Source organism: Caretta caretta, chromosome 1 (genome assembly GCF_965140235.1).
Source record: "Caretta caretta isolate rCarCar2 chromosome 1, rCarCar1.hap1, whole genome shotgun sequence".
NCBI lineage: Eukaryota > Metazoa > Chordata > Testudines > Cheloniidae > Caretta > Caretta caretta.
Genome location: NC_134206.1, coordinates 198,706,250 through 198,729,193, shown reverse-complemented (window position 1 = coordinate 198,729,193; position 22,944 = coordinate 198,706,250). Strand labels below are relative to the sequence as shown.

The 22,944-nt window shown below is 44.7% G+C and overlaps 1 long non-coding RNA gene across 1 annotated transcript; it reads left to right on the top strand.

Annotated features, from left to right (window-relative positions):
- The first annotated feature begins 2,289 nt into the window (after positions 1 to 2,289).
- LOC142070603 (uncharacterized) lies at positions 2,290 to 22,462 on the top strand. The gene is made up of 3 exons (XR_012666476.1): positions 2,290 to 2,378; positions 15,149 to 15,244; positions 22,356 to 22,462. It is a non-coding gene; the product is annotated as an uncharacterized LOC142070603 (long non-coding RNA).
- Positions 22,463 to 22,944: the final 482 nt, after the last annotated feature.

Genomic DNA, 22,944 nt, shown 5'->3' with positions numbered 1-22,944 from the left:
ACAAAATACTTCCAGGAGAGCGCTCTTGCCGACAAAGCTGCATTCACACTGCCACTTGCATCAGCAAAAATTTTGTCAACAACTTCGCAGCGTAGACATATCCAGAGAATGGAGAAGAGGAGAGAAAGGAAATCTCTTTTCTTCCCTTATCCCCTCCCACCTAATATCTACTTGCCACTCTCCCCCAGTCCACTTCTTGCCTCCATTTCCAGACTCTAACCATTTTTTCTACCCAGGCCATTTTCCTTCCTTTCTTCTCCCCATTTTGTTATATGATAGAGGAGATGTAAAAGGGGCAGGGGGAGGAGAGAGCACTCCCTATCTTCATCCGAGGGAGAGGAACCTGGACTCCTCACAGCACCTACTATACTTACCCAAATCTTAAGTTGCGATACTTGTTGATGGTGTGATGCAACCTACCCGGATCAAGTGAGAATACCATGATGGGTCCTATTGGACTGGTTAAGGACTGAGCCCAGGGAGGGCTGCAGAGAAGGACGCACCAACCGAGGGTACCACAACAGGCCCTGTTGGACTGTTAGAAGACTGAGCCCAGGAAGGGCTGCAGGACACTGAGGACATTTTGGATTTATAGCCCGGAAGGGGTTTGTTTGTTTTGCACACAGACTGCATGTGACTTGGCTGGAGGGCTGAATGACCAAAAACACACTTGATGAGGGCAGCGGCCAACCGGGGGTACCATGAGCAGAGGAAATTGAGAAAACTGCAGGCATGCACTCACTTGACTAGGGGGCGCTCGTGAGAGGTGAATTCACCCCATTACAGTATCAGACTTGGAACCACATTTATTTTTGTATGAATTTTAAGTTATTTTACAGATACAATTAAAAATACAATTTGAAAATAAGCAACCTTTATCTGCATGGTGTGTAAATTATGTGTTCAGTTAACTTTTTTTTAAAATTGTCATGGCTAAGGTGAGTACAAGCTAAATTTATATTGTAGAAGGATACTATTATTTGATTGTACCACTTTAAATAATGAATGACAAAGCACAATATGGTAATAAAAGTAATAATGATAATGGCTGGCCAGAGCTGGTTAGGCATTTTAGAACTCACTACTCAAATAATTAAATTTAAGCATAAGAGAAATAAAATTATGAACACAGACCAGTCAAAAAATTAAAATAATAGTACTGTAATCCTTTATGAACTTTGAAAGAATAAAATTACAGAGAATATATGTGCACTGTCCATTTCGACAGGAAGTACCAAGAAGTAACGACAACAATAAGAATATAAGTGTGTGTGTGAGAGAGAGAGTATGTGTGTGGGAGACTGCATGTGTGTGGGAGAGAGTGAGTGTGTATGTGTGGGAGATTGTGTGTGCGCCTGAGTGTGTCAGCATGCTGTCTCTTTGAGCAAACAGGAGCCTGAAAGCTTGTTCAGTACAGCAGTAACTGCAGCTCCCACTCCTGAGCCAGAGGCAGCAGCCCAGACAGACTCCTTGTCCCCCCACCCTAACTCAGCAGGGACCAGGTACACCCCGACATCAGCGCCCGCCCAGCTGTGCTCAGCAGATCCAGAGGCTGACTCCCGGCCCACAAGCAGTGTGGCCAGCAGGCTCCATGGTGGGGGGAGAACAGAAGCAGCTAGGCTTCAGAGAGCTGGGGAGCAAGGTGGGGGAGGAGAAGGAGGAGGAGCAGTATTTTCCCTCCTGCTGCAAACTTCACCTGAATGTGGTTTGAAACTGGACGTGCACCCCCCCACCCTCCCTAAATGGCACCCCTCTTTCCTTGTCCTTTTCTGTTTATCCAGCCCCCCCTTCCTTTCCTCTGCCAGTAACACATGGAGCCCATAAGACTTAATGGCAGGAAAACTGCAGAAAAGTGAGCTGTCACATCAGATGGAGAATGCTAGAAAGGTTTGCTTATATGACCTGGTTTTGTCTGCAGGGGTGTTGTAGCCACGTAGGTCCCAGGATATTAGAGAGACAAGGTGGCTGAGGTAACATCTTTTATTGGACCGACTTCTGTTGGTGAGAGAGACAAACTTTTGAGCTTTTCAAAGAGCTCTGTAAGCTCCAGAGCTTGTCTCTCTCACTAACAGAAGTTGTTCCAATAAATGATATTACCTCACCCACCTTGTCTCTGGTTTTGCATGTCAAAAACTTCCTTAAAATGGAACTGAGAGGGTTAAATTTTTACCCTTGAAGGTGAGAAAATAGTTAATAGTTTATCCATCACAAGGAAGTGAATTGATAGTATTATTTTATAGCAGGGCATGCTTAGTGCATACACAAGATGCCTTCGTTCCGCTGGGACAGGAGAGCGTTGATTGTGATTATTTTTGGGATAGTGACTGCAGTGCTTTGGATATTATGCATTTGGCAGCTTGTCCTCAGGTTTAAACCAGGTAATAATAATATCTTTCTGCTTTATCCAGTTTACAAAAGGATATCATTAATACTGACTGAGTTCTTAGTGCCATCAGCTTCTTGAGCAGGAATGTCTCTTCTCATCATTGTTACTATCCTGTGTTGGGCCCAGGATATTAGAGACACAAGGTGAGATAATACTTTTTATTGCTAGGATGACCATATGTCCTGTTTTGGCCAGGACAGTCCCTTTTTTAAGCCCTGCCCTGGTCGCCCCAACTTTTTTGGCAAAAGTGGGCATTTGTCCTGTTTGCTCTTTCCAACTGATTAAATGCCAACTTTTGTCAAAAAAGTGGGGTGCGGTACAGAGGAATGTGTGGGCGGTGATCAGCGATGCCAGCCCCTTGTAGAAGGGGAGGCAGGACTCATGAGGTGAGGGGGCAGGCAGGGTTCCAGCAACCCCAGCCTTGCGGGGGTGGGGCCCTTGGGTGAGTGGCTTGGGCGAGCTCGGGCGGAGAGGTGGGAGAGCTCAGACCAGCCCTGGGCTGTGTCCCATTTTCCCATTGGGAAATATGGTCACCCTATTTATTCAAGCAGTTTTCAACCAGGGGTGCGAGACCTCTTAGGGGTCCACAAGCAGGTTTCAGGGGCTCTGCCTAGCAGGGTAGGCATAAGACTCACTGAGGCTCAGAAAGCCAAAGCACCACCACTCCAAGCCCTGCCACCCAGGCCTGAAGCTGAAGCCTGAGCAGCTTAGCTTCGCAGGGCCCCCTGTGGCATGGAGCCCTGGGCAACTGCCCTGCTTGCTACACCCTAATGCCGGCCCTGGCTTTTATATGCAGAAAAACAGTTGTGGCACAGATGGGTCATGGAGTTTTTATAGCATGTTAGGAAGGTCTCAGAAAGAAAAAGACTGAGAACCTCTGTTTTATTGGACCAACTTCTGTTGGTGAGAGAGACAAGCTTACACAGAGCACTTCTTTAGGTCTGGGAAATTTACTCAAAGTGTCATAGCTAAACACATGGTGGAACGGATTGTTTAGTGTTAGTAGTTAACACATATTTAAGGGACCATTCAAAGGGAAGAGGCCTGTTAACACCTCTCCAGTCATGGGTGCAGTGGTGAGGGGAGGGGAAAAAAAGCTGGGGGGGTGTTAAGTGGGTTATAGATTGTTCTATAAGGCCATAAATCCAGTGTCTCTATTCAGTCCATGATTTTATGAATTATGAATTTAAGCTCCAAGGCTCATCTTTTGAAGGTGTGGTGCAGATTTCCTCTGAGGATGAGGATGGCAGAGTCAGATACAGAGTGATCACTTTGTGAAGTGTTCATCCCCTGGTGATACTGTGGTTTTGTCTTTTATCATTTTTTCTGTGTTAGTTCATCTGAGAGCAGAGTAATTGTCTGGTTTCACCCACATAGTTGTTACTGGGGCATTTAGTGCACTGGACGAAGACCACCACATGTTGTGATAGGCATGTGTAGGACCATGGATCTTGAAAGGTGTGCTGTTGGGGGTGTTGATCATTGTAGCAGTGGAGATGTGCCTATAACTTTTGCATCTGTTGTTCTAGCAGGGTCTGAGCTGGTGTGTCTTGGTGTGGGGAACTTGCTTCTCTGATGAGTAGAGCCCTGTGTGGATACAAAATGTATATCCATGGGTGCGGATATCCACGGATATAAAGCAGATATCCGTGGAGCTGCAGGACTGTACCAGGAATCACAGCAGTGAAAGCAGCCATAGAACATAAGAATAGGCGCCAACTTTCCCCGGTGCCGGTGGGTGCTCGTGCCCCCCGTCCCTGGCCCTGCCCTGACTCCACCCTTTCCCCGCCCATGGCCTGCCCCCATTCCAACCCCTTCCCCAAAGTCCCTGCCCCAACTCCGCCCCCTCCCTGCTTCTATTGGACCCCTTCCCCAAATCCCTGCCCTGGCCCCACCTCTTCCCTGAGCGCGCCGCATTCCCCCTCCTGCCCCGTGAAACAGCTGTTCTGCGGCGCAAGTGCTGCGAGCTAGGGGGAAAAAGCGGGCACACAGCGTGCTCGTGGAGGAGGTGGAGGCGAAGCGGAGGTGAGCTGGAGTGGGGGTGGGGGGTGGGGGAGGGCGCTGCCGGTGATGCAGAGCACCCACTAATTTTTCTACGGGGGTGCTCCAGACCCGGAGCATCCACGGAGTCGGCACCTATGGCAGCATCATGTTGGGCCACCCCTTGCAGGTGCCAGCACCTAGCCCAGGCAGCTCCTCCAGTGTGGCTGTACTGCTCCCATCCCTGCCCACTGGGGTGTGCACCAGGCTCCCCGGCAGCTGTCCCTGGTCGTGCTAGTGTGTGCAAGTGGCTCCCACTCTCCTGGATGGGAGTCCCTTCCACACAGCAGTCTGTGTCTCCTGTATCTGCACAGGGCTCTAGTGATGAGCTTGGCAAGGTTGGGGGGTTGCTTGAAGACCAGGAAAGTTCAGGAAAGATTTCTTTCAGGATATGGTCCCCATCAAGTCATTGTTTAGTGATATCCCCTATGGGTTCTAGTGGTAGGTGACAACCAGAGGTGTCTGGTCTAAGGGGGTGTTACTTCCATATTGAAGCAGTTTTTCTTGGGGTATTTGGATGGCCCATTCCATGATGTGATCTGCCCCTCCCAGTTTTGAAAGCTGATGGGCTTGGCCCATCCACTTTTCGCCCCTGGCCGGGCTCACTGCCCCTCTTCTGGCCCCTGAGGCCCTACCCCTGGCCAGGCCGGAATCTGGAGCCTACATGGGTAAGAGTGGCCTGGGGAGCTTGGGCAGCTGGGGGGAGCCGCGGACCCTCCACCTGCCCAGGGTGAGGTGCCCAAGAGCAGTCCCCGGCCCATGTCCCCACCCTCTGGACCCTGTGCCCTGGGCAAATGGAGGGTCCGTGGCTCCCCACAGCTGCTTGGATGGCTCTTACCCTGGCCCGGCTGTGCTCTTCAGCCCCCACCCCCAGGCCAGGCTGGAAGCCAGAGCTGGGTTTAGTTAAGACCTATGCAGGCAGATGTGAGGAGCCACAGACCCTCCACCCGCTGTGGGTGGCGGGCCTGGGAAGCAGGGACATAGGCTGGGGGCTGCTCTTGGGCCCCCCTCCTCCCCCCACCCAGGGCATGTGGAGAGGCCCAGGCTCCCCAGCCCAGCTCCAGCTTCCGACTTGGCCAGGGGGAAGAGGAGGGGAAGGGGCGGGGGCACTGTGTGTGCGGGGCCTTGTGCCCTGCCACTTTTAGGAAGAATTCGTCACCCCTGCATCTACTTCTCTGGTGGGGTGTCCTTGTCTGGTAAAGGTGGTTTTAAGTGTGTTAAGGTGTATATCCCGGACTTTCTCCTCAGAGCGAATACTGTGGATCTGAGTGCCTGGCTGTAGCATTTTAAGTGTAGGCATACCTTCTCTCATCAACAGAAGTGGTCCACTAAAAGATATTACCTCATCCACCTTGTGTTGTTGTCATAACATTTAAAGAGGTACTTTAAACTTTCTTTTAACTTTATTCGTATGCAATGTTCATATACAGAGTATTTTATTTGCAGTGCATTTACGCTATATTTAATTCCTATAAAATAGTCTTGCAGAATTATTAGGAAAGTTTCCAAGCCCTGAATGATATTTAACTTGACTGTACTTTCTGTCCTCTAAAAACAGACTAAAACAACCCCCCACCGTCAACAACCCAAAAAACAACACACATGCCTTGGGCTAGTGGGCAAATAAAGTTTCATAAGGCTGCAGTAACATATAGTATAGATAATACATACCACATTTAAATAAAATATATGCTTTGTAATAGCTATTTGTTACACTATTGTTTTTCTATAAACTCTTTCATGACATTTTCAGATCTTGTTGAATATATAAGAATGACTATATGTATGTAAACACACACACAGGGGCATATGTGGCCAAGAAAATCAGGCCCATATGTGTATGTGTACTTATGCTCTTTGGTACAAGCATGTTGTCTTAATTCCTTTCTGTGGAGTGCCCTGTACACTGACATTATGCAAAAAATAATGTGTGAACATCTATTCAAAAGTTGATACAAATAGAAAGAATCAGACATTGCTTGGTGCTTTAATAGAAAAGGACACAAATGTGATCTGCAGATACTAGCCTTCTAGGAAACCTATGAAAATGTCCAATAAGGAAATTTTCATGAGAATTACCCACTGGAGTGTCAATGGGGAGGGGAAATGCCTAAGAACAAGAGTTGGCATGTAATTATATACCAGTTGATTAACCTTTGTCAAGTATTATCAGCCTCTGTGAATTTACCTATTCTGTATTTCTTGGATGTCACATCAGAAGTTGAAAGTACACCATAATAATTTACCTATATATGGCCTTCATTCATCAGGGTAAGGAACCCCTTTGTGTGTTTGTGGCTTTGTCTTATTTGGACTGGAGTTCCGCTATCTGTGGCCAGCAACTGGTGTAGCTGCACTAGTGCAAACCCAAGTGTAGATAAGAAAAGCTGCAATTTGCATTGGTACATTTAACTCCTGCTTGAAATTGGAGTAACTAATGCAAATCATGGCTTCTTTTTCTTCTCCCTACACTTAGGGTTTGCACCAGTACGGCAACACTAGCTGCTGGAAACAAAGGGCTGAAATGGAGTGGGGCTAATCTCAAGCATAGACAAGGCCTTAATTCCTATATGCTATGGGATTTGGGCATGCTACATAGAGTTCTCAACCAGGGATTTGGAGCAGGTTTCAGGGGGCCCGCCAAGCAGGGCTGGCATTAGACTTGCTGGGGCCCAGGACAGAGGGCCGAACACCCACCACCTGCTGCTGATGCTCAGGGCTCCAAGCCCTGCCACCCTGGGTTGAAGCCGAAGCCTGAGCAACTTTAGCTTCACAGGGCCCCAGGCAACTGCCCTGCTTGCTACCCGCTAACGCTGGCCCTGGCTTTTATATGCAGAAAAACAGTTGTTGTGGCCCAGACAGGCTGTGGAAATTTTATAGCATGTTGTTGAGGCTTCAGAAAGAAAAAGGTTAAGAACCCCTGGTTTAGATGGTCACTTTTAAAACCTTTTCTGGGAGTTTCAGTATTGCCAACTCTCATGGAAGTTGATGTTTTTCTGAGAACTGCAGCTCATGAAATCGTGATTATATGAGAATCTCAGCTTTCATTAAAAAGAAAAATAAAGATTCTAGGCATCATCAGTTAGGAGAAAAGGTTGAAAAGGTGAACCCTAAAGGCTCAAAAGGCAAACAAAAAGAACCCCCAATTTTTTTTTAATTTCATGATTTTTAAGCCAATGTCATGATTTTGGAGGCCTGTTTTATGATTTTTGAACACTTGGGCTTGGCAATACTGGAGTATTTTATGTCTGTAGAGAATACAGGTTCCTTTCCCTCAAATAAGAGAGTTTAAAAAGAGGAATCCATGCAAAATAGTGAATGTGGAGACTGAACATTCTAATCATATGAACACAGCAGCGAGGCAGGGGCGAGACTAGACAGCAACAAATACAGCTATAGTCCCCATCTTGGATTTGGCAGAATTTGTGGGATTAAGATTTTGATGCAGAATTAAAATATGTTTGAAAATTCTAAAGTAAGGCAGACACTCTGTGGTAACTTCTGCTTTTGGCTGCCTGGGTGACACTGCATGGGAGCTATGTTTGTGCAGAAGCTGATCTTTTGTCATCATGGCGTTGTGATTTTCTTGTTTTATTTTAAAATGGTATGATTTCAGGCTGGAATGTCAGCCTTATCTTTTTTCATTCCTTTATACAATTTTTGACTAACACAGCCTCAGCTAGGCCTGCACTATGCACCCTAGATCTGTGTGCAGATCTACTCCCTGTTCCTGCCCCTTCTGTGAATCTATGGAACCTCCCCCTACCACTGCACCTCAGAGAGACCTGGATAAACCAGGAATGGCTGAGTGGGGCTGGGATGAACAGGGATCCTTCACCAGCACTGAGGGGAATCTATTCACAACTTCAATACAGCCTGAGGCTAAACTGGCTTCTGAAAAGAGCCTGTCTGGGTTCTTTGTCTACTAGAGCCTTGCTGCTTGGGAGCCAGGGAGAGCAAAAGGAGAAAATGAATGGAAAGGCAGAGGTCCATGGCCTCCAGCAGGTGCCCTAAAATGTACCAATTCTGAAGGCTAACCCCACTGCTCATTGCATGGCATGTTGTGGGGAATCAAGCTCCTCAGTGCCAATGAAATTATTCAGTTTCTGGACAAGTTTTCCTTCCCTTCTGCAGGTTTTTCCATGGGAGAGGCAATCTGGATTTAATGGTTAACATGATGGCCAGTAGACGCACTACACAGATGCATTGAGTTGTACTAAAAATAAATAAGACAGCGTTCCATATTCTTCATGGACATCTGGGTGTGACACATCTGAGGGCTTGCCTACACAAACATTTTGTTCACGGCAAGCTGGGTGTAAATCTACCCCACACTAACCTGCCTCAGAGAAACCATCCAATGGACACTGCTGATGCGCATTAACAGTTTGTTATGTGTTAATGCATGTCAACATGCACACTTACTCTGAGGCAGGTTAGTGCAGGGTAGATTCACACCCAGCTTGCACGGAACTAACTGTTTGTGTACGCAAGCCCTGAATAAAACCAAAATAGTAATATTAAATAACAACACATTAGTGTAACACAGATAAGATCACAACAACAAAAATCAAGCAACACCTGTCACTATTCCAAAAATAGAATTAACTCAAGCCATTTTGCACATCCCTTATATTTTATATTGTACTTTCAATGACAAATGGTATTATTTGGTAACGGTAGTATATTAAGCTACTGATTTACTGTAACAAGAAAATCAGAAATAGAAAATAGTGTGTGTGTACATGCTGGCCAAGTTTGCATTGTTGATGGAATTCTTAATTTTTGAATTTTCAGACTTTGCAATTTTTAGCTTGTGCGATATTAACATTGTGTTAACAAGTTTTGCACTTTAGCTTCTTTAGTATTTTTAAATAAAAGAGAGAGACTTGTCCATGCTCAGTTATGTTAGTTGTAATTAGGCTTTGACCATGAGGGCCCATTTAAACGAATGGATTATAGGCAGGGGTAAACCCCGAATTTTGTTGCAGTTATTGTGTAGCCTAAGATAGTTTTCTATTAGTTGACAGTGTGACAGCTTTGTCTTTATAAAGAAAAAAAGGACAGACATTTATTTTTAAAGAAACCTTAAAGTTTCAGAACTTCACAGAACGTAGCAAATACTGTGGAGCGTCCTGAAATTTCTGTGATCTGTGATTTTTCTTCCATTCCTGATGTTGTCTCTCTCTCTCTCTCTTTTTTTTTTTTGGTAGGATTTTAATGAATAATTTTCATTCTCCTTCCTGCACACTGTTTCATCAAGATTGTGAGAGTAACAGTAGGCTCTTTTGCCAGTCAGGCCAGGCACTCGGAGAATATACATTCATGTTATAAATGGGACATGGTTTTATTAGGTTTTGCTAAACATGCTAGCATGATCAGAAGTGATGCACTTGGCAATTCATTGAACATGTTCTGAAGTGATGCATTCAATAGCCTACTGAGTATAATATACTGACTTAGTATGTGTATGTGTCCATGTATATCACCAGTGGCTAGCCTCTTATGTCTACACAGTAAAAAAAAAAATGTTCCACCAAGCCTCAGAGCCCAGGTCAATTGACTCAGGCTTGTGCAGCTCAGGCTGGGAGGCTAAAAATAGCAGCGTAACTGATCGGCTTTGGGCTGGAGCCTGGTTCTGAGAGTCACCCCCACTCATGGGGTTCCGAGCCCGGGCTCTAGCCCAAGCCTGAAGGTCTACACAGCAATTTTTAGCCCTGCAGTCAGATGACCCAGGCCAGCTGTGGCCATGGTGCCGTTCTTTTACTGACGTGCAGATGTATCAAGGGTATCTCTACATTTGAACTGCGAAGCGTGATTTACAACATGTGTCAATGTACCTGTGCTAGCTTGGCTTGACCTAGCACCTAAAAATGCAGTGTGCCCACAGCAGTGCAGGCTGCAGCTCGAGTTAGCTGTCCATGCAGGGACCCAGGAGGTTGAGCAGAATTGTACTTAGGGTGGCTAGCCTGAAGAGCCACCTGGGCGGCTGCAGGCACACTGCTATTCTGCGGCACTACCTTCAGCAGAGCTAGTGCAGGTACACCTTCACAAGTTGGGGAGCACACCTCCCAGCTGAAATGTTGACGTATCCTAAGACTTGCCACAGCTTGCTACTCACTATTTAATTTTGTAACTGTACTATGTAGTTCTGCAAAGTATATTCGAATTAATTCATGGAGGTTAAGTTCATTAATGGCTATTAGCCAGGATGGGTCAGGAATGGTGTCCCTAGCCTCTGTTTGCCAGAGGGTGGAGATGGATGGCAGGAGAGAGAGAGAGAGAGCGAGATCGCTTAAGTTACTCAGACCTGAAGGAGTTAGTCCTCTAGCTTAATGGTAGGTGTTGGTGCTGCTACAGGTCCTCAGTTTGATTCCAGTTGATGCTCAAGGTAGTTTACACATGTGGCCACTGTTTGTTTGTTACATGAGCATGCATCAAAGTGATTTTTCAGTTGCTTTTTCATGCTTATTAAGCAGCAAAGCCTATTCCTCAGTGAGGGCTCTGTTCATGCCAGGTGTTGTGCTCTCCATTTTTCTTGTGTTGCTGTTCAAAATGTATGTCTAGAATTGTTTTCATTGAAAAAAACTGGATTTTTCTTTTCCCAGTCTCCCATGACTCAGAAATAACTGCAGGGATTGTACTCAAATGCCTGAATAAAAAAATCTCTCTTCAGCCAGAGATGAGGTGTGGGAATTTACAGCTCCAAAACTGAATGTGAAAATAAAGCGTATTCATGGAAAGTTTTACAGCCTCCATTATAGTAGGTACTACCAGGTGTCTGTGATAAAAAAAAACCAACAGCTGATTCCCTATCTGTGCCCTATACTTCCCTTTCTGTACTCTGATGGACCTGATTACATTGTACTGACCTGGAAGGTACAAATTAAAAAACAGGTGCAGCCATGCTAATTCTTGTTATATGACTTTGGTGGTAGAGTGCCCTGAGCTGCTCCTTTGGATTGCTCTTCCAGTTGCAGGTTAAAAGAAAACAGCGGGTTTAGTTCTGCTGTCAGTTAAAGCACTGTAAATCTAGAGTGACGCCACTGAAGTTAGGGGAGTTAACTTGAGATCTGGGACCCAATCTAAAGTCTTTCAATTGATTTGAATGGGAGAGGGATCAGGTCTTTAGAGTGGTGCAATGGAGAGCAAATTTTGGCTCAGTGGGTTTAACCATTAGAAGAAACTGGAACTGATCAAATATTCTACACAAACTGGCTTATAAAAATCTTTCAGCCAAATTCTGCTTTCAATTACACTTGTGTAAATCAGGAGTATCTCCATTGCCTTAATTGGAATTACTACAGATTTAAAGCAGAGTTTGACCCTGTATTGTTTAAATGCCATAATAATACCTAATTCTTATATAACATTTTTAATCTATAGATCTTAAAGTGCTTTACAAAGAAGGTCAGTATTGTTATCCCCATTTTTCAGATGGGGAAACTGAGGCCCGGGGAGGTAAATGAATTGTCCAGCATCACTCAGCAGGCCACTGGCAGGGCCAGGAATAGAACTCCTGAGTCCCTGCAGCCAAGAGCTAGATATTGTTACTTATCAGTACGCTGGGACATTTGCTATTCCTTCCTGCAATAGTTTTGCAAGTGGAATTCCTGTGACTTTGCGGGAGTACTTATTTCCACTAAACTCCATTTTGCTTTATTAAATGGAATTAATTTTTATTTTGAGCTTACAATGTATGATGACATTGTAACCAATATGTGGAAGAGTTTTTTCATATTTTTAGATGTACATGTTTTTCCAGAGTGCAGTTTATGTAAGTCTTGGGTCCTCATTGCAGATCCCAGAGGTTTCGTATACAGTTTCACATTAGGTTTTTGTACGTGTAATAGTGCTAATACTGGAAGGATACAGTAGTGTAGACACAACAACACAGTGACGATACAACATGTAAAGGATTAACATATGGCCACTTTCTTCAAATAAAATAACCTGTTCTGGTTAAGATGTCTGGTTTAAATGCAGGGAATAAGGACAAGTGCTGGAACTGGAGTCACCCAAAACAGGCACACTCACAATGCAAAATTAGCACGACTATGTAGTTCTATTTGGGCTGCAGCCTCGATGATGCTGGGTTTGCGGGCATACGAGCATTTTATAAATTACACACTGCATCCACAGCTCAACCTAGAACTCTTCTTAGTGATTCTGGTCTGTGTGATTGTCCCCGTCAGGGTTCCTTCCCCACTCTGAACTCTGGGGTACAGATGAAAGACCCCCTAAGTTTATATTCCACCAGCTTAGGTTAAAAACTTCCCCAAGGCACAAATTCCTCTCTTTGTCCTTGGACGGTATTGCTGCCACTACCAAGTGTTTTAAACAAACATTCAGGGAGGGGCCACTTGGAGTCCTTTTGCTCGCAAAATATCCCCCCAAGTCCCTTCACCTCCTGGGGGGGCTTGAGAATAATATACCAACCAATAGATTAACAAAGTGAGCACAGACCAAATCCCTGGTTTTTAGAACACTGAAAATCAATCAGGTTCTTAAAAGAAGAATTTTATTAAAAAAAAAAGTAAAAGAATCACACCTGCAAAATCAGGATGGACGATAACTTTACAGGGTAAATAAAAAGATTTAAAACCCAGAGGTTTTCCCTCTGATTCTGCTTCCCAGTTACAAAACAGGAATAAAATTACCTCTTAGCATAGGGAAAATTCACAAGCTAAAACAAAATATAATCTAACGCATTTCCTTGCTATTACTTACAATTTCTGTAATTTTAGATGTATCATTTCAGGATCTTTTTAGGAGATTTTTTTCCTGCCGTGGTCCCGCTCTCTGTTCGAAAGGGCACACACAAAGAGAGCACAAACAAAACCTCCCCCCAGATTTGAAGGTATCTTCTTTCCCCATGGTCCTTCTGGTCAGGTGCCAACTAGGTTAATTGAACTGATTAACCCCTTACAGGTAGTGATTCTGTATTTGTGGCCAAGAGGGATTTTATATTACTGCATACATAAAGGTTGTTACCCTTCCCTTTATATTTATGACAGTCCCCTTGTCTGTAGTATTTCTAGGGCCCTTTACCACCATAGAATCAATGGCTCTCATCTTGCACGGAGCTCCATGTGGAATCTCATTGAAATCATCCAGGCTCTACATGGGTGCAGGAGTTCACTGATGCGGAGTGCCTTGAAGGATTGGGGCCTAAGCAGGTATGCATACACTGCAGCTGGGAGGGGTGATTCCCAGCCCAGGTAGGCAGACTTGCACTAGCTCAGCTCAAGCTAGCATGCTGAAAATAAGTGTGGAGGTTGCAGCATAGGTGGTGGCTCGAGCTACACACCTGAGTCCAAGCTCACCCGACTTCCTGGGTCTGAGCATGGGTGGCTAGCTTAAGCCTCCGCCAGTGTTATCGCAACAGCCACACTGCTATTTTTAGCATGCCAGCTCAAATTTGCTACACAAATCTGTCTAGCTGCACTGGGAATCACACCTCCCAGCTGCAGTGTAGATGTATCCTAAACGCCTAAGCCATAGAATCTTAGCTCCTCCTGTTGTGGAGGCTCTACAGAACAGCCTTTTGCCTAAGTTTTTAAGGGAGCCCAAAAGCAGAGATGGGACGCTCCTGCACCATCCTCTGATGGCAATATTTTGGTGGGTTGATGGAAATGGGACATCTGTGTCGTATCTACTGGAATCAGAGTAACAGACGTGTTAGTCTGTATTCGCAAAAAGAAAAGGAGTATTTGTGGCACCTTAGACACTAACCAATTTATTTGAGCATAAGCTTTCATGAGCTACAGCTCACTTCATCGGATGCATACCGTGGAAACTGCAGCAGACATTATATACACACAGAGATCATGAAACAATACCTCCTCCCACCCGACTGTCCTGCTGGTAATAGCTTATCTAAAGTGATCATCAAGTTGGGCCATTTCCAGCACAAATCCAGGTTTTCTCACCCTCCGCCCCCCCCCACACAAACTCACTCTCCTGCTGGTAATAGCCCATCCAAAGTGACAACTCTCTTCACAATGTGTATGATAATCAAGGTGGGCCATTTCCTGCACAAATCCAGGTTCTCTCACCCTGCACATTGTAGGGAGAGTGGTCACTTTGGATGAGCTATTACCAGCAGGAGAGTGAGTTTGTGTGTGTATGGGGGTGGGGGGGTGAGAAAACCTGGATTTGTGCTGGAAATGGCCCACCTTGATTATCATGCACATTGTAGGAAGAGTGGTCACTTTGGATAAGCTATTACCAGCAGGAGAGTGAGTTTGTGTGTGTGGTTTTTGGAGGCGGGTGAGGGAGTGAGAGAACCTGGATTTGTGCAGGAAATGGCCCACCTTGATTATCATACACATTGTGAAGAGAGTTGTCACTTTGAATGGGCTATCACCAGCAGGAGAGTGAGTTTGGGGGGGTGGGGGTGCGGAGGGTGAGAAAACCTGATTTGTGCTGGAAATGGCCCAACTTGATGATCACTTTAGATAAGCTATTACCAGCAGGACAGTCGGGTGGGAGGAGGTATTGTTTCATATTCTCTGTGTGTATATAATGTCTGCTGCAGTTTCCACGGTACGCATCCGATGAAGTGAGCTGTAGCTCACGAAAGCTCATGCTCAAATAAATTGGTTAGTCTCTAAGGTGCCACAAGTCCTCCTTTTCTATCTACTGGAATGTGACTCATAGAATATAATGAAAGCATTGTGATGGGTCTTTCATTTGTCAGCTTTTTTCTTTTTTACACAGAAACCTCATCCCCTCTACCCTGTGAAAACAAAGGACACTATGAAAATGGACTCTGCCTTTGCACAGAAGAATGGACAGGACCACGTTGTGAGATAAGTGAGTATGAGCAATGTTATCTTTATGAATCAGTCAGAGAAGCTGGGGGTGCTCAGCCTGTCATGGGATTGGATTCTTGGGCAATAATGTTATTCATGTACTAGCTAGGACTGTTTTATTTCAGCCATTTCTGCTGTGTTTTTAAAAGACAAGTATCAGAGGGAAGCATTTAATTTCATCCGACTATGGCCTGTTTCCCAGAAAACTTAGGCTGACTCAGTTCTTGGAATTCTTCTGTTTGAACCACTGAACATCACAATGTTCCATGTAAAACTCTGAATCAGACTGGAGGTGCTGATACCGCTTCATGAAAGAGAGAGCCAATTCCATGGCAAAAGTAATTGGCCAAGATGGGAGCCTATCCCTGGCTTGTGTGCTGAAGGAGGCCAGCCTCTACCCTTGCATCTCTCTCCCCCCCGTCACCTGCACCCAGGGAATGGACTGATGGCTCACTCTCAGCTTTCCAGCATGCAAGGAATGTTTAGGTTAAAGTTTTGGGAGCTTTTGGCCTATAACTCAGGTCTAAATATCATCAGATTCACCAGCCCCTATTTTGTTGCTATTCATACATTTGTAGAAGGAGAGAGTAAATAAGGGGTCTTGTTCCCTTCCCCTTCTCCATGTGGAGTCAGAGCATCCCTGAAACATACACTGCCACAGAGTCTAGTAAACAAGAGTCTGAAGAATGCTCACAGCTCTGGACATCCTGCACCATGATCTGTCTTAGGTATTTGGAATAGGGTACACACTACGCCCCTCTGGATTCGGCTCCTTGGCCCCTCTCCTCCATGAATCAGGGACACTTCAGTCTGGTGCAACACCTGTGTTCTTTATTCGTGATCACTTTCCCACCACCAGTTTCCCACCATATACAGGCTTTGCTACTGCTTGGCCTACCGCAGGCCTGGCCAGCAGCGGAGGCTCCCTCTGAGCCTGACCTCCCACTCTTAGTCCCCCTCCCTTCCAGCCTTATAGCTCCTGCTAATGAGGCTGGCAGGTGTGGTCAGTAACCAGGTGTGGTTCACCCAGCCCCAATCCATTCTCCCTGATTGGGGCTGGAGTGGCAGGAGCTGATTAAGGGCTTCTCCAGCACCACCCTGCCACAGTATTATACAGTCTCTCTTCCCTTGTCATCTGTGCACCTCCCAAACATCAATGAAACAAAACATCTGTATTATTTCCATATTACAGATGGGAAACTGAGGCACATAGAGATTAAGTGTCTTGCCCAAGGTCATGCAGGAAGTCTGTGGCACAACTGGGAGTTGAACTCAGGTCTTCTGAGTCCCAGTCTAATCCCTTACCCATAAACATACAAATAACAATAAAATAAAACAGTGGACCAGATTGTAATTCAGTTCCCACTTCAGTCATTTGTTGGTGGCCTCTCACTTATATCAAGCCTCTTCTGAAGCTACCCATGAACTTGGTTATTTGAATGTGTAACCCTTCTGCCAGGCCAAGTTGATAGCAGCAAGGGCCAGGTTCAGTACACAGGGGTTCCCTCTCATCGAAGCAAATGCAAAAGTGGCTCGAGCCCCCACCCAGTGACCTGGGAAAATCTTACACACCCCCTGGGCGCCTCAAAGAGGCAATACTTCCCCTCTCGCAAGCACAGAGTCTTGGTGTAGTGGAGAATCTTTAACAACATGAGGTAAACGACATCAGCATTAAATTGGGGAAACACCACAACTAGTGTTCATTAACCAAACCATGAGCAAAGACCCACCCCAGCAAATTGGGCCACATCCTTTCCCTCGGGTTCTTGAGTCCCAGGACCCAAACGTCTCTTGAGTCCAGCAATCCACAAATCACCCAAAATCCAGCCCCAGAGTTCAAAAGTTCATCAGCATAGTGTTACTCCCCAGTCTGGCTAAAATGTGCCTGTGTGTGGGGGAAAGAGGTAAGGGGCACCTTACCTGTCCTGAAGCTGACTGCCCCACAGGGCTCTGCTCTGCTACGCTGTCTCACAAACAGCTCTGCTCCACCATGACCAGCTCCGCTCTGCACAGCTCGCCATCTCACAAACACTCCACTCCGCCGTCTCATGAACAGCTCTGCTCAGCTCACCATCTCACGAACACTCCGCTGTCTCACGAACAGCTCCACTCTGCACAGCTCACCTTGCCGTCTCACAAACACTCCGCCAGTCTATCCACGAACAGCACCACTGCACTCTAGATCTTCCGGCTCCCCACTACTTGACACAGTGCTCAGTGATTTCAGCTCATAGTAGTGGGAGCCTTAGTGCTGGTGCACCATAAGGCCAAAGTGAATTCAGCACAGTACCTGTAGCAAGACTCTTAATAGACCCAAATTTAGCTCTGACATTCCACAGTGGAGAGAGACAGAGGTGCAATTGGTGTTTCAGGCCCTCACAAAGTAGCCCACACCACCAGGTACTAATACCTGTCTCAAGCCTCTCTCAATTCACAGAGTTTTGGAACCCATGTCCCTTGCCTAGCGAGTGCTACTTAGTTGGTGGAGAGTCCCTCCAGCATAACAAAAGGCCAAGTACAGTTCCAAGCACAGTTCCCATAATCAGGGTAATAACAATTTATTCTTCCCGCCCCAATAACAGAGACACTGGGGATCCCACAACAGCCAAAGTGACCATTTGGGCAGTTATGGCCTCATTCTAGGCGGGGTGGGTGTGCCTATGCAAATGAGATCAGCCCCTGAAGTTCTTTTCCACAACTTGCACATCTCACCACCAGATGTCAGGGTGGAGCTCATCCTGACTCTGCTTACAAATGTTACTAATCATCTCTTTTGCTATACAAAAGAAGACCACAAAACAAAACTGGATTTGCAAACATTATGCTTGTTAAAAGGACACAATCAGCTCTCATTTGGACCAAAATTTAAGTTTTGTAAAAACAAATCTTTACAAAACCTAAAATGAGATAATTTCCCACTAATCTGTAATGCACATGCACAAAGGCACAGAATTAAGGTTGCATGGCCAATAAATAAATCTGGTATTTGCTGACTTTCAAGTTCTTGTCTTTGCGACCCAAATAACGTTCTTCTCACATCGGGATTTTTTTTACATGTAATCTCCTAGGTTGCATTTTTTTTAAAGAGTAAAAAAAGTAAAAACAAATCACATCATATGTGTGACCTGTAGGTGTCTAGAGTAGCCCACCCTGAAAATGCCAAGGTCAGGGCACGCTGCCAAAAGGAGACATATTCTCCCAAAATATTAGTTTGGATCTTACCCAAAATACCATGCTGCCAGCCAATCCTTTAGAATCTAAAACTAAACTGGGTTTATTAGAAAAGAAAAGAAAAAACATGAAGAGAGTTGTTAAATGGTAATAGCAGTCAGATATATACATAAGACTCCAGATTGTATATATCGGGTTCTTAGCAGTATTGGTGAGTTTGCTGACTTGTAGAGTCCCTTTGGAACACATCCAAAGCTTGGATGGGTCATTCAGTCCTTAGTTCAGGTTCTATTACCAGCAGGAGAGTGAGTTTGTGTGTGTATAGGGGTGAGGGTGTGAGAAAACCTGGATTTGTGCTGGAAATGGCCCACCTTGATTATCATGCACATTGTAGGGAGAGTGGTCACTTTGGATAAGCTATTACCAGCAGGAGAGTGAGTTTGTGTGTGTGGTTTTTGGAGGGGGGTGAGGGAGTGAGAGAACCTGGATTTGTGCAGGAAATGGCCCACCTTGATTATCATACACATTGTGAAGAGAGTGGTCACTTTGGATGGGCTATTACCAGCAGGAGAATGAGTTTGTGTGTGTGTGTGTGGGGGGGGGGGGGGCGGAGAGTGAGAAAACCTGGATTTGTGCTGGAAATGGCCCAACTTGATGATCACTTTAGATAAGCTATTACCAGCAGGACAGTGGGGTGGGAGGAGGTATTGTTTCATGGTCTCTGTGTGTATATAATGTCTTCAGCAGTTTCCACGGTACGCATCCGATGAAGTGAGCTGTAGCTCACGAAAGCTCATGCTCAGATAAATTGGTTAGTCTCTAAAGTGCCACAAGTACTCCTTTTCTTTTTGCGAATGTTTTCACTGATACCTTACACAGCATATCTGGTAAGATTCATTGCAATTTTATAATATTGGTATCAATAATATCATAAAGTCTCTCACATTATTTCCTACAGCATCACAATGTGCAGCTAAACCAATCTCCCTGTCCTCAGCAGCACCCTCACCTGAAACTTCAGTTCTGCAACACTGACTGCTACCACTTAATAAAGCTATGGGGCTAGCTATGTTAGCAGGTAGCAGGAGAAGACCACTACCATAAAGGGAGAGAGTACTGATAGGTCTGGTGGGTGTTTGAGGGAGAGCCCAGCTTTTTTCATGAGAGCAGAGGGAAATGGTGATTTGTAACAGTTGAGGAAAAGCTGAACAGAATTTCGTTGGACAAAGAGTAGGCATTTTGCTACCCTGAGGGGATTCCCCTGCTGAATATCAAAAATCTGCTGCAAGCGATGGAGGTGTGAAGGTTTCTCAAAGAAAAGGTTGCAGGAAACTTTTAGAATGACAGGGTTAGGCAACCTAAATATATTGGTCGATACCAGCTCCCTCTGTAATTCTATTCAAATAGCAAATAAACATGGTCCTTAAGTATTTGATGTAGATATTCCCACATTTTGCCACGGCACTAGAATGTGGCTAGTGGCTAGTCTATTTTCATTGTCCAAACCCCACAAAATACAGGCAGCACAGATAGTGAAAAGTAAGGGTCTAATCCCTTACATTGTCTTCTGTGGAGCTACAACAGCTGAGGATCCAGCCCATAATTTGTAACTTCACAATGTCCCTTTAATTGTTGTATGCAGTGAGACCAGAAGAAGAGCTGTGTGTGGCTCTAAAGCTTGTCTCTCTCACCAACAGAAGTTGGTCCAATACAAGTGTGACCGTTGTCGCTTGGAGAGGCCAGACTGAGGTTGCTCAATCATGGCAAAGTGCAAAGAATGGGGCATCTGATTAAAACTGGTGGTTATTCTAGTAATTAGATCCACCAAGCCAGCAACAAAAGAGCTTCTGCAATACCTTACTGGTTACCCAGAAGCCAAATACACAGCTCCCTTAAAGCAACCCAGCCCTGGGCTCCCACCCAGACAGCCAAGTCAACTATGATGAGGATTATTGAAAATCTTTTTCATCATACATAAAGTTCTACCAATCCCAAGGGATCAGACACATTACCCAACTGGTCAGTGAATATTTCAGATCTTACCCAAATACATGCTTACAGCCAAAACTAAGATTTATAAAAAAAGAAGAAAGAGTATTGTGGTTAAAAGATCATTATACGTACAGATATGAATAGAGTTCTTATGTCAGTTTCATAGTAGAGATGGTGAGCTGCTGAGTTGCAAAAAGTTCTTTTCAGAATCATTTTTTCAGGTTATAGTCCAAATAGGCAGTCCATATATAGAGTTTGTTCAAATTCTTCCATGAGAATTAGCAGGCTAATCCAGACTGGAGCTGGAGACTTCAGCATTCCAACTCAGGTTTCCCCTGACCAAGTTTAAGAAGATCTCAAGTACAGGATCGGGGCCCTAGAATTCTTTTATAGATCTCTGGCAGGCTCTGATAGCCTTTTGACAGTATAATAACACAGCAGGCGTTCCTTGAATGAAGAGTAGGTAATGCACATGAATTGCTTTGAACTAAAAATCCCTATTTCCTATGTATACACAAGTAAACTAGTAGTATTAATTAACATTTTCTGCGGAAAAGGACCTAGGGGTGACAGTGGACGAGAAGCTGGATATGAGTCAGCAGTGTGCCCTTGTTGCCAAGAAGGCCAATGGCATTTTGGGATGTATAAGTAGGGGCATAGCGAGCAGATCGAGGGACGTGATCGTTCCCCTCTATTCGACATTGGTGAGGCCTCATCTGGAGTACTGTGTCCAGTTTTGGGCCCCACACTACAAGAAGGATGTGGATAAATTGGAGAGAGTCCAGCGAAGGGCAACAAAAATGATTAGGGGTCTGGAACACATGACTTATGAGGAGAGGCTGAGGGAGCTGGGATTGTTTAGCCTGCAGAAGAGAAGAATGAGGGGGGATTTGATAGCTGCTTTCAACTACCTGAAAGGGGGTTCCAAAGAGGATGGCTCTAGACTGTTCTCAATGGTAGCAGATGACAGAACGAGGAGTAATGGTCTCAAGTTGCAGTGGGGGAGGTTTAGATTGGATATTAGGAAAAACTTTTTCACTAAGAGGGTGGTGAAACACTGGAATGTGTTACCTAGGGAGGTGGTAGAATCTCCTTCCTTAGAGGTTTTTAAGGTCAGGCTTGACAAAGCCCTGGCTGGGATGATTTAACTGGGAATTGGTCCTGCTTCGAGCAGGGGGTTGGACTAGATGACCTTCTGGGGTCCCTTCCAACCCTGATATTCTATGATTCTATGAACATAAGGCAATTATCCATTCAAACTATCAAGGCATTCCATTATGGCACAGACAATTTAAACTGAAGACAATGTGAGTAATATTATTTCCTGCAATATCTTACATCTTCGATCTTAAGGTTAACTGAACCATCCATAAGCATAATATAATTAAAACACAAAAGGGAGTTAGCATCCACAAGCTAATCTGGTTACATGGTTAACATCTAACAAGAGATAGGTAAACACATACAATTAGTATTTACCTCTTATTCTCTACAATACAGGTTTGCATTTCAAAGTTCTAGTTTATCTAACATGGCTTTGTTAGCTATTTGTAAGGAATGGTCCTAATTACTATTTTATATATTTTTCTAATAAAGGTTGAATTTGGGTCATTTAGCCTGCTAGTTGCTCAACCCTTTCTGGCTGAGTGTCACAAAAAGACATTGCCTCACCCACTTTGTCTCTGTAATTGTCCCTTTAAGGCAGTGGTTTTCAACCTTTTGTCATTTGTGGACCCCTACAAATTTTGAATGGAGGTGCAGACCCCTTTGAAAATCTTAAACAGTTTGCAGACCCCCAGGAGTCCATGGAGCACAGGTTGAAAACCACTGCTTTAAGTCACAAGTCTAAAGTTATAATCACCTCCTTTATAGCTTTATATTTTGTGTTCTTGAAAATTGCTCTACATAATGAGAGTATTTAATCTGAATGTATTTTGTTCCCTATACAGCTAATTTCTGTGCAGATAGTACTTACAAAGTCAAGGAAGAAATATTTACTTTTACAAGAATTGTAGTAGACAGATATGGCTATTCTGCAGAAAAATGTGAAAACTTCACTGCAAACGGTAGGTGTTTCTTTCCTCTCTCCACCCCCCTCTCCCTCCCCCCAAAGGTGAATTTATGGCTGGTGAAAGATGTCAGCTTATCAGACCAGGAAATGGAAGTCCTCTCTTTAAACCCTGAACAGATACAGCCCTTCCCACACTGCATTGCCACTATGTTTTGATGCTGATCCCTATGAAGGTGAAGAGGTAATTTAGTCTCCATATGTCAGTGTAAATAAATATAATTTACTCTTTATGTCTTTGGTCTCCAAGATGGCCAGCAAAAATGCTAGTCCTGAATGGTGAGTTTTGTGCGTGGGATACCTGGCCACTTGGAACTGGACTGAGATCACTAACTCATATCACATAAGCCACTGAACAGTTATTAGGTGGTAATTAAGTCAGCTACTACTGTGCAGAGAATTAATTTAATTGCACCATATGACATAGAAAAAGGTTTCAGGAAAAGTTATTTAAATATCATCCATTTATT